The sequence below is a fragment of the Liolophura sinensis genome, chromosome 13 (genome assembly GCF_032854445.1).
Source record: "Liolophura sinensis isolate JHLJ2023 chromosome 13, CUHK_Ljap_v2, whole genome shotgun sequence".
Classification (NCBI taxonomy): domain Eukaryota; kingdom Metazoa; phylum Mollusca; class Polyplacophora; order Chitonida; family Chitonidae; genus Liolophura; species Liolophura sinensis.
Genome location: NC_088307.1, coordinates 14951156 through 14964028, shown reverse-complemented (window position 1 = coordinate 14964028; position 12873 = coordinate 14951156). Strand labels below are relative to the sequence as shown.

The following is a 12873-nucleotide window of genomic DNA, read 5'->3' as shown; positions in this document are numbered from 1 at the left end:
ACATTATTTCTCCTTCATTTACAATGGTGAGAAAGCTTTTGTTTCTGTTTGACTGTGACTGTCCACAAATTTGAAGTGTTTTATTCATTCTGAGAAAAGATTGTTCTGTTGACAACTTTCTAGTGGATTATGCTATCTCTGAGTTTGTATGAAATAAATTTTGGAGTAGTTCTACAAAAATATGAAATATGTTTGCCAGTGTACACAGAATACATAAGCAATGGCAGAAATTGCATGTTCCATTCCGGTCAGCATGAAGGAAAAGTTTTGTAAATTATCTGTTCTCAATCTTAATCAAGGTTGGTGGCTTTCCTCCCTTGTAACTGGCATGTGGGACCCTCTAAAATGGCGCCAGATCCACTTTGTTAATTATTTCTCCACTTGGGTGTACTAGCCATACCTGGTAAATGAACGTTCTTACCCAAGTGCCACTCTCTTTGGATGTTCGAAGTGAGTTTCTGTTTAGAATAATTCCAGTCGGCCCAAACATCCAAACTTTAGCCCGGTTGGGGCCCAAACGGTGCCCTTATTGCCCAAGTAGGGCCCAAGTGGAGCCCGAGGACAAATCTGCCTGGGGCCCAAACGGGCTGACCAGTTAGGGCCCCAAGCAGTAGCCCGTTTAGGGCCCAAACGGGCCCCACAGCTGAATGCTGGCTGGGGTTGTTCCAAAATGCATTTCACCGGAAGATGCATGCGATAATGGGTCAATACTGATCCGATAGGCCTACTCACCCATAAGCCAAGTTTGCTGGAGTCGGCCCGTTATAGGGCCGATATCGCGGTCTGCACAGTGCTTGGGGAGTTATGGCATATTTATTCTTGTCCAGGTTTGCTTTAAAACAACGTTAATGTGGCAGACATGTATGCCCGATAGTGGCCTGTAGGTAATTGTGAACAGCGGTAAATGTTCTTTGCCGTTAATCCGACATATGTGTGACTGTTTCACTCAGTAGCACTCGTATCTGCGTTGCTGGCCGAGAGTTACCCACTCCACAACTAGGCCAACACACACACACATATATATATATATATATATATATATATATATATATATATATATATATATATATATATATATAACACTTTATTGTATATTTCGGCGACCATTCCTGAAAAATAGTCATTTGGGCAACCATTCTTTCATAAACTGATATATTCGCTCAAAATAAACATCTGTAGAACAAAAATTTTTTATTTTCATCTTAAACCATTTACACATCAAACAGCATAGAAAAATAATTCATCATCTATTAAATAACAAATATACACAATTCACTGCATATATCTGGTCACCCAAAAGTCAATGCGTCATTTAGGCGACCGCATATATGTCGCCCAAATGACATATTACCTTGTGCACAAACATTTTGGGCATTTAGGCGACCACATCTGTATATGTCGCCCAAATAACAAATTTTCATGTGATATTTTATCTATTATAAGACCTTGTGTTTAGGTGTTAATATGTCGCACAAATGACAAACTTTCATACCTTTTAAGACAATGTTGTATATATCAAAGTTGTTAGAAATATGGGATTCCCATAAACACCAAGAACCTTTGGAGAGAAATGTGTACCTTTTTAAAAGACCTGTGTAGATTTCCTAAAGCCACCACTTATTTGGAGTTATTTATCTTTACACCACTTTATTTATCTACGCTTCTTGTAAAGATGTATTCCCAACTATGCCAATTTTCATACCTTTTAAGACAATGTTGTATATATCAAAGTTGTTAGAAATATAGGATTCCCATAAACACCAAGAATGGTCGCCCAAAGTTAAGCTGGTCACCTAAATGACTTCTTATTTTAAAACGGTCGCCCAAGTACACAACATATACTTCATACACACAGTCAATCAGACGATCATATATGAGAATGTCGTGTATGACTATTTTTGGTTGACCAGTGTTTACACAGGGTCATTCAGACGGCCATATATGAGAGAATGTCACGTCTGCTTTGGTCGACCGGTGTTTACACAGTGTCATTCAGACGACCGCATATAACAGAATGTCGTATATAACTACTTTTGGTCAACCAGTGTTTACACGGTGTCATTCAGACGATCACATAAAACAGAATGCTGTATATGTCTGCCTTTGGTAGACCATCTTTTACACAGTGTCATTCAGACGCCCCTAATGAGAATGTCGAATGTATTCCCTTGGTAGACCAGTGTTTACACGGTGTCATTCAGGCGACCGCATATAACAGAATGTTGCACATGTCTGCCTTTGGTCGACTAATGTTTACACAGTGTCATTCTGACGACCCCATATAATATGTCTCCCTCCTTACGAATGTTGTCAAACCTATGAAATATGTCTGGCTAAAGTCGTAAACTCAACTGTGTTAACGAGAAGGTATTATATGGTAAGGGTGCAATCCTCTGATCCAGAGAAATCTGTAATTTTTTGTTGTCAGTTACTTGCGAAAGGTCGATTTCCTTTCGCAAGTAACTGACATGTCACAGTTGTGGAAGGCAGGCTAACTAGTCGTAAAAGCATACACAAGAGAGGGGCGCCTATTACTAATAGCCTCCAAGCCCCAAGGGCAATTTTTTTGATTTTTGATTGCTGCTTAACATCAAACTATTTAAATTAATTGATGGCGGCCAGATTTTGTTGGTGTGGTGGAGGGAAGCAGAGTGGCCACGGTAAACCATCGACCTTTGGCGAGTAACTGGCAAACTCTCCCACATCTGACATATGCTCATACGAGGAAACTTGTAACTCCTCCCGATACGAGTGTATCTGACAGTGGTGAAAGGCTGGAGATGTGAAGTGAGCTCTTCCTGTAACATCAGATACAACTATTTCCTGTTGACACCAAGGCCCCACAAACAACTAAACAATGACAGTGGTGAAAGGCTGGAGATGTGAAGTGAGCTCTTCCTGTAACATCATATACAACTATTTCCTGTTGACACCAAGGCCCCACAAACAACTGAACAATGATAACATTTAAAGTTTCCTGTTCGAGAGTGGGATGGAACCCACGTCTGGTGTGACCTATAATTGAACACGAAAAAGGGAGGCTTTCTATCAATTGTGAATAATAGGGATTTGGACCATCACCAAAATGCAATGAATTGGTACTAATAGCCCATTGTTCATAGGTTCACATTTCATACTAGCAACACAAGAGGTTATTGCTTCCTGTTTTCTAATCTAGAACAAAGTACACAATGTGTATCTTATTGAACATAGCTGCATTTATTGTCACTTTCATGATTCACAAAAACATGGGCATGGAGTGTGTACAAAGGTGATCTTAAATCATCTTAAATGCTCACAATTCAAGGTAATTTTCATGTGATACGTGATGTTTTTTAATGGTGTTTGTACCACATCTATGTATATTTCACTTTAGTACAGTCAATGATTAAAATTATGAATCGAACAGAACAAGAAATGTTGTGGAATACAGAACCATATGTGGAGCTAAACCTGGTTATGTTACAGGACTCTCATCTAAAACATCAACTAATTCAACAATCTGCTATTAACTAACACATTCTACTCAGCATTTTGACATACAATTTAATTACACTCCTATATACATGATTGCTAAACATTTTTCAACCAGCCACACAATTTAATTTTGTTCGCTGACACCAAACCGTAAATCCATAATGATGAGCATGATCTTATGCTTACTTGGCCGACCTTTACTTACAACCTCATGCGGAAACAGAGTTAAAATGGAAGCCTCACTACACAAGCTCAAACTCAACAAAGCCTTTCAATGAAGATGACTGATATTCGTCTTGTTTTTTTTTTGAAAATTGTGCCCAGCCATTGCGAAATATATGTAAAAACTGGACTGTGGCAATGGGTCTCTATTTTCACTACACACAACTACGCTGTCATTTCTTCTCAATCTCATCAACATTACTAGTCAAATAAGCAGTTTCCTCGATTGAATGTAATAAAATATTCGCTCAGAGAGATATTTCAAATGTGACTGAGAATCACAGAATGAGACTACATATTATTCTGCTACATACATGCATAGGCAACTACATGACATTCCAAACAGCAAACCAAAGAAATAACGTATTGAAATCAGACCACAGTTCACAATGTTGCAGAGAGCATCTAATTAATTCATTATAATTTATGAAATTTTTAATGAATTAATGAATTTAATGATAAATAAATGACCAGAACAAACAAAAACAGACTGTGGTATAAACGAGATCATAAAGTTTCCACCCCTGAGTTTAAAAACCTTGTCTCTTTATTTATGATGAGTAATTACCGAGATATCGCAGTTCAAATTAAGTAACACGCACACTTCGAGAAAATCTTAAGTACTGCCATGATGATGTCAGATGAGCCAAGCAAATTCTAAATTTTAACCAAAAACGCGCAGCTTATTTGTACAACTCAGAAAGGCCAGTATAGTGAAGCTTTGTGAACCTAGTGACTAGGTTAACTACAAAAAGTTATATTTTTACCTTTACTCTGTGCTTATATTTCTCATTCATAACCTTGGCTTGATGGTTTGACAGGAAATGAGACAAACAGATTATCCTTCTGAAAAACGTTGATTTCTCTCTTTCCTGGGAATCCTTTTTAATTGTCACCCATATAACATTGAAGTGAGCCTTGACAATCCCTTCTTCACTTTCCTTCCATCTATGATAAACTCAGTCTGTTGGATGATAAGCTCGGTTTTCTGGATAAAAAGAAATCAACCTAACTATTACAAAACATACACACAAAATAAAAGTTAAAAATGTTCCGCAATCTCATACAATACCTGCTACTGTAAGCTATACATAAAACAAGTTTCAGTTTCAAGCACTAAGCTTTCCTATTAAAACCAGACATGCAAGAACCAGAAGTGAGTGGGCACACTTAATCCCATCAGCATTAAGTAATCAGTCTTCCAGCAACTTGCAGATGGTCGTGGGTTTCCCCCGGGTTCTGCCTGGTTTACACCCACCATAATGATGGCCGCCATTGTGTAAGTGAAATATTCTTGAGTACGGCGTAAAACAGGAATCAAATAAATAAATAAATAAATTAAGTAATACAGCTGTGTGCAAACCCTACAGGTCTAGTGTTTCGGTCAAGTCTTCAGGAGACACAAAAAAGCTCAGTTTTTATTCTGTTACAAAGATACATGTCCAAACAGTTGTAAGATATACTTGATGCCATAAAAACAAGAAATTTAATCAATATAACCTCCATTTAAATAGGGTGTTGGTTCACGCCGAACTGAACACATATCCAAAATCTGAAGTGCCCATCTTGTCCTTCACATGGCTATTACAGTTGGTTGCCACAGAAACCAGAAATTTAAGCCAAATGACCCGAATTTATATAGGGTCTTAGTTCACCCTCAAATGATAATTTATCCCAATCAAAAGTTCCTATCTCAACTGATTTCGCTTCTATTCACAGCATGTCTTTGAAATGGCTATTATATTTCATTGCCATAGAACTAGACATTTAATTGCAATGAACCCAATTTAAATAAAAAACCCTAAAGTGAATACGTTGACCCTTAACTGAGCACATCCAAAATTTGAAGTTCCTACCTCAAGGACATTTGCTCCTATAGTGAGGAAGTCATGCATATGAAATTGCCAGATTTCACTTGTGGCGTACATGTACCCATTGGTGTACATACCACTATCACTAGCTTCAGCTGATTCAGACTCTTCCTCTAGTTGTTAATGCTGTCTTCACTGTCAGGCCGATGCTCTGTCTTCTACAAAAAACATGAAAATTTGGTACACAGCATGGGAAAAGCGTGGAAAAGTAGAAACCTGTAGAAAAAATATAATTCTGATTTTTTATATACAGCTGAACTGTTCACTGTTTTACTGATAAATTCCTGACTGAGTTTATCTGCTTCAAAGGGATAGAAAAGAAACAGAACAGAAAAGTAATTGTATTGTTGTACATTCCCCTGTAACTGAATGTAATGAAAAGTGCAGATTAAAGTAATGTACATGTATCCTCAGCAATATATAGGAATACATGCTAATATAAAAACACTCACCTTTCTGACGTTGATGGGATGCAGCCATATGTTGCCTTGTCTCCATATTGCAGCTGTCGTCTGAATGAGCGACAGAAAGAAAAATAATAGTGTCATTTTTATCTTTGCATTTGATACTGAGTTAATTCCTATAAGCTTAGAAGCAAGATTTTCGATGTCTCTTATTTCACAAACAGTGAAAATACAACTGTGTACCAGTCGTACACACTAGTGTGTCACATATGCACATCCATATTATTTTGTTTATCAGTGCCACACAATTTCAAAGTTGAACGTACACAAGTCTGTGGATGTGTACATTTGTATACGGCTGTTTTGGAGAGTAAGAGGGAAAATATAGAAAAGCAGAGACATCACACTGATCTGCTTATGACCAAAACTTTTAGTATAAGTGTCTCACAGGTAAATAAGGAATCCAATAAAACTGATGAATGTCAACTGAAACTGGTACGGGATGCACATGCAAGGAAGACCAAATGCTTCCATGAAATTTATCAGTCAAAATATAAAATGTACCTTCTTTTAGTTTGAGACACATTTATAGCAGCTTTATTTCATGGGGAACTGCATTAGCTTACCTTAGACTTGCTATCACCCCTGTGATGTAACATAGTGGATACTTGTGCACAGCTCAATACTAGGTAAACCCTACTGGTTTTTTAGCATTGTTTAAAAAGCTATTTAATTCCAAACTAGGGGTCCAACATGTATTTTAGAAAGTATTCTCTGCACTTTGACTACAGCATTAACAGAATGGCATGAGGAAAATACATTACCATTCCATTTCAACTTACCATTCCGCTTTTCCACTGAAAGGGAAAAAAATCCAGCTAGGACCCCACATTCTTGTCTATGGAATTTTTCCCTTTCCACAGCTTCCGTTTTGCCAGCCTTTCAAAGACATACTCCAAAAGGAAATCTCTTTTGCAGAATTTAATTGATGTGAACACTCCTCCATTGCCTGAAATGTTAAACAAAGACCTTCAGAAAACTCAGAAGTCAAACCTGACATAAATCTTATAACTTATTTCAAAGATTTAAAATATGTCACTGAATAAGATTACTACTTCAGATCTTGGCTTTGAATATGTCAAATTGTGTTCACTTACATCATGTACAAATATTTCTGATTATTAATAATGCAAAACATGACTTAAAAATCTTCAATGAACAATTCAGATTGGATATTATGCTGAGGTCACCATGTCCTGCCCAGGCAAACACATACATCACACTTGCTAACTAAAGATCAATGTGAATATATTTGTAAAGCCTGGTCTAAATTCAACAGACTTCACCACTTTGTCCATCTGGTATGAATCTGGGATACAAATCATGCCCATATGAACAACACTGTGTTACAGGCAAAACAATATTATCCTCCCTCTAAATTAGCTGAGGCGTCCAAGTACAAAATCTGGCCATCAATGAATGATTTTTGCTTCATGCAACATTAATCATGACTTCAGGTATATGATATCTGAAATCAGATAAAAGCTGTGAAGGTGGAAACCAATTTACATACTGTGAAAACTTAAATCACATTTTCCTCCATTTTTATTCCTTAATTGTAAATAAAACACACTGTAACATAATACTAAATATAAAAACAAAGCACAACTCACCATTTAACTGATTGATAAATTTGACTTCCAGTCCATCTTTATCAAGGTTACAATTTATATAAAAAATACAATCCTCCACTGGATTTGCTTTACTCCTGCTCAGTTACTGTTTGAAAAAAAAATTAATAAATTTTATAAAGTACCCATGGTATGTACTAAGTTTTTAATAATAACTACATAATAGGAGACCAATGTACTGTAAAAAAGAAATTCCAAAACACTGGTAAGAATTATATGTTTTAAGAGTTTTTACATTGATTTAGCAATGTGACAAGGTCTCAAATTAGCTTTAAAAAGTTGACGAATTAAATATGAAGTCTAATTTTAATCACCAGTGAAATTACCCTATGTTCAGGATAGATTTTCAGCAGGCTTGATTTTATCTGCACCTCTGAAGTTCTGTGTCCGAGAATGGGATTGAAGCCACAACCCATGTGACCTATGATTGAAAGACTAGCGCCTTAATCAAGAAGCTAGGGGTCGGTTAGCGTGCTAGCGCAGCGTAATGACCCAGGAGCCTCTCACCAATGCGGTCGCTGTGAGTTCAAGTCCAACTCATGCTGGTTTCCTCTCCGGCCGTAAGTGGGAAGGTCTGCCAGCAACCTGTGGATGGTCGTGGGTTCCCCCCGGGCTCTGCCCGGTTTCCACCCACCATAATGCTGGCCGCCATCGTATAAGTGAAATATTCTTGAGTACGGTGTAAAACACCAATCAAAAAAAAAAAAAAAAAAAAAAGAAGCCAGGGCCCGCTCCTCAATTTGGATCTTGAAATGACTGACATACATATTCATAACGTGTAACATTAATAGTATGGTTTGCAAATATTTACCATTTTTCCCTCTGCTCAACATCTTTCAATCTGCAAACAGAAAGTTATTTTTAATTACTCCACCCAAGCACAAAAATATACCATATAAAAGCCGATAAACCTTAATGTGGTTCTAGACTAGGGATGACAACAAATTTATGCAGGATTCCCTGCCATTGTTTTAATGATTTTCATGTGCAGCAAATACATGGAAGTCAAACCATCATGCACCATTAATTTTCAGTCAACATGTTAAGTCATATCTGCTGACATTTCTAGGCATATGTACACTAAACAAAACACCATAAAAAACACTGTATTACCAGTCCTAACATTTGCAAAAAGGGGTTAGGTGGCTGGAGGCAACAGTGGTGAATATGCATCATTTTGTAGAATCATTTAGATCTATTGGCTTGTTTCTTTCTATGTGATAAACTGACAAAAGGCAATAACTAAAACGTAGGCCTAATGTCGGCAGAATTACTTCAACTTTCATGTGGCTGTTAATGTTGCGGTTAGCGGTAGGTTGTAGGGAATAGGTTGCTGTCTTTTGATGCCTAGCATTAAAAATGCGATTGATAGGTTAGCAACCCACAAATACAATAGCTCCCCAGAAATTGATTAATTGACTGAGTGACTTTATTTAACAAATTTTCATGCTAAGGAACCGAAAGACAATGACATAGCATAAATGAAATGCGGAGACAGCAACTTATTCCCTACAAACTCCCATGTGCTAGTTTCAGCATGCCCTTTTCGCTTGTTGTTGTTGTTGTTGGGACGTCGCGGGAATGTGATTCGCAGATTGTGAAGCAATTAACCGTTTAACTGTCTACAATAAAAACAAGTACACCTGTTCCTAATTTGTAAAAAGCTTTACAATCATACGGTTTTCAAACAATTTTAAGTAGTTATACAGAGTAACACTTAAACGGCTTACCTTAGATCATTCTTTCCCGATCCAAACTCTTCCGCAACCAACAGTACTCGTCAGCCTACATCCACGAGGGGAACGGAAGTACATCCACCAGGAGAACGGACATCCATCAGGAGGACGGTGTAGTGCGCATGACCACACATATGGCGCGAAATGTAAAGTAGTGGGATATAGTTACACATTTGTGTTCACTAAAAAGACATACGGATTATATCACTGTATATCTCATACTATTAACTTAAATTTTATTTACTACAGGGCTTCTCCAAAATAATCGAACTATAGACAACAGATGATGAATAAGACAAGGTATCTTATAAATTATCGGTATAAATTATCGAACTATCGAAGACAGATGATGAATAAGACAAGGTATTCTATATCATAAGGACCCAACAACCCAAGGCCCCTCCAGACCCGTTGTCCCGACATGGGGTTCATAGGCCTGTAGGACTATACAATATACAGGTACTTGGCAAGACGGTGGTTTTCCCCCGGCATCTATATAAAATGTGCCTAATTTACCTTCATATAGGTATAAGTACAACATCCATGAGGAGGACGGTGGCTAATTTAACTTCCTGCAGGTATAGAGTACAACATCCATGAGGAGGACAGTGGCTAATTTACCTTCCTGAAGGTATCAGGTACAACATCCACCAGGTGGACGGTGGCTAATTTACCTTCCTACTGTTATAAGGTACAACATCCACGAGGAGGACGGTGACTAATTTACCTTTCTGCAGGTGTAAAGTACAACATCCACGAGGAGGACGGTGGCTAATTTACCTTCCTGCAGGTATCATGTACAACATCCACGAGGAGGACGGTGGCTAATTTACCTTTCTGCAGGTGTAAAGTACAACATCCATGAGGAGGACGGTGGCTAATTTACCTTTCTGCAGGTGTGAAGTACAACATCCATGAGGAGGACGGTGACTAATTTACCTTTCTGCAGGTATCAGGAAGAACATCCACAAAAAGGACGGTGGCTAATTTACCTTTCTGCAGGTGTGAAGTACAAAATCCATGAGGAGGACGTTGGCTAGTTTACTTTCCTATAGGTATAAAGTACAACATCCACGAGGAGGACGGTGGCTAATTTACCTTTCTGCAGGTGTGAAGTACAACATCCATGAGGAGGACGGTGACTAATTTACCTTTCTGCAGGTATCAGGAACAACATCCACAAAAAGGACGGTGGCTAATTTACCTTTCTGCAGGTGTGAAGTACAACATCCATGAGGAGGACGGTGGCTAATTCATGTTCCTGCAGGTGTAAAGTACAACATCCACGAGGAGGACGGTGACAAATTTACCTTTCTGCAGGTGTAAAGTACAACATCCACGAGAAGGACGGTGACTAATTTACCTTTCTGCAGGTGTAAATTACAACATCCATGAGGAGGACGTTGGCTAGTTTACTTTCCTATAGGTATAAAGTACAACATCCATGAGGAGGACAGTGGCTAATTTACATCCATATAGGTATAAAGTACAACATCCACAAGGAGGACGTTGGCTACTTTACCTTCCTATAGCTATAAAGTACAACATCCACGAGAAGGACAGTTGCTAGTTTACCTTTCTGCAGGTGTGAAGTACAACATCCATGCGGAGGACGGTGGCTAATTTACCTTTCTGCGGGTGTAAAGTACGACATCCACGAGGAGGACAGTGGCTAATTTACCTTTCTGCAGGTGTAAAGTACAACATCCATGAGGAGGACGGTGGCTAATTTACCTTTCTGCAGGTGTGAAGTACAACATATATGAGGAGGACGGTGGCTAATTTACCTTCCTGCAGGTGTAAAGTACAACATCCACGAGGAGGACGGTGACTAATTTACCTTTCTGCAGGTGTAAAGTACAACATCCACGAGAAGGACGGTGACTAATTTACCTTTCTGCAGGTGTAAAGTACAACATCCATGAGGAGGACGTTGGTTAGTTTACCTTTCTGCAGGTGTAAAGTACAACATCCTCGAGGAGGACGGTGGCTAATTTACCTTTCTGCAGGTGTGAAGTACAACATCCATGAGAAGGACGGTGGCTAATTTACCTTTCTGTAGGTGTGAAGTACAACATCCATGAGGAGGACGGTGACTAATTTACCTTCCTGCAGGTGTAAAGTACAACATCCACGAGGAGGACGGTGACTAATTTACCTTTCTTCAGGTGTAAAGTACAACATTCACGAGAAGGACGGTGACTAATTTACCTTTCTGCAGGTGTAAAGTACAACATCCACGAGGAGGATGGTGACTAGTTTACCTTTCTATAGGTATAAAGTACAACATCCACGAGGAGGACGGTGGCTGATTTACCTTCCTATAGGTATAAAGTACAACATCCACGAGGAGGACGGTGACTAGTTTACCTTTCTATAGGTATAAAGTTCAACATCCACGAGGAGGACGGTGACTAGTTTACCTTCCTACTGGTATAAAGTACGACATCCACGAGGAGGACAGTGGCTAATTTACCTTTCTGCAGGTGTGAAGTACAACATCCATGAGGAGGACGGTGGCTAATTTACCTTTCTGCAGGTGTGAAGTACAACATCCATGAGGAGGACGGTGGCTAATTTACCTTCCTGCAGGTGTAAAGTACAACATCCACGAGGAGGACGGTGACTAATTTACCTTTCTGCAGGTGTAAAGTACAACATCCACGAGAAGGACGGTGACTAATTTACCTTTCTGCAGGTGTAAAGTACAACATCCATGAGGAGGACGGTGGCTAATTTACCTTTCTGCAGGTGTGAAGTACAACATCCACGAGGAGGATGGTGACTAGTTTACCTTTCTATAGGTATAAAGTACAACATCCACGAGGAGGACGGTGGCTGATTTACCTTCCTATAGGTATAAAGTACAACATCCACGAGGAGGACGGTGACTAGTTTACCTTTCTATAGGTATAAAGTTCAACATCCACGAGGAGGACGGTGACTAGTTTACCTTCCTACTGGTATAAAGTACGACATCCACGAGGAGGACAGTGGCTAATTTACCTTTCTGCAGGTGTGAAGTACAACATCCATGAGGAGGACGGTGGCTAATTTACCTTTCTGCAGGTGTGAAGTACAACATCTATGAGGAGGACGGTGGCTAATTTACCTTCCTGCAGGTGTAAAGTACAACATCCACGAGGAGGACGGTGACTAATTTACTTTTCTGCAGGTGTAAAGTACAACATCCACGAGAAGGACGGTGACTAATTTACCTTTCTGCAGGTGTAAAGTACAACATCCATGAGGAGGACGGTGGCTAATTTACCTTTCTGCAGGTGTGAAGTACAACATCCATGAGAAGGACGGTGGCTAATTTACCTTTCTGTAGGTGTGAAGTACAACATCCATGAGGAGGACGGTGACTAATTTACCTTCCTGCAGGTGTAAAGTACAACATATATGAGGAGGACGGTGGCTAATTTACCTTCCTGCAGGTGTAAAGTACAACATCCACGAGGAGGACGGT

The 12873-nt window shown here is 39.1% G+C and overlaps 1 long non-coding RNA gene across 3 annotated transcripts; it reads right to left on the bottom strand.

The window, feature by feature from the left end:
* Nucleotides 1-3207: 3207 nt before the first annotated feature.
* LOC135480493 (uncharacterized) lies at nt 3208-9433 on the bottom strand. 3 transcript variants are annotated; one of them, XR_010445933.1, is made up of 7 exons: nt 9396-9433; nt 8477-8506; nt 7648-7753; nt 6817-6983; nt 6023-6082; nt 5556-5728; nt 3208-4687 (listed from the first exon to the last, which is right to left on the bottom strand). It is a non-coding gene; the product is annotated as an uncharacterized LOC135480493 (long non-coding RNA). The 3 variants fall into 3 exon arrangements; XR_010445932.1 differs by having other exon boundaries at nt 5648-5728; XR_010445934.1 differs by lacking the exon at nt 5556-5728.
* Nucleotides 9434-12873: the final 3440 nt, after the last annotated feature.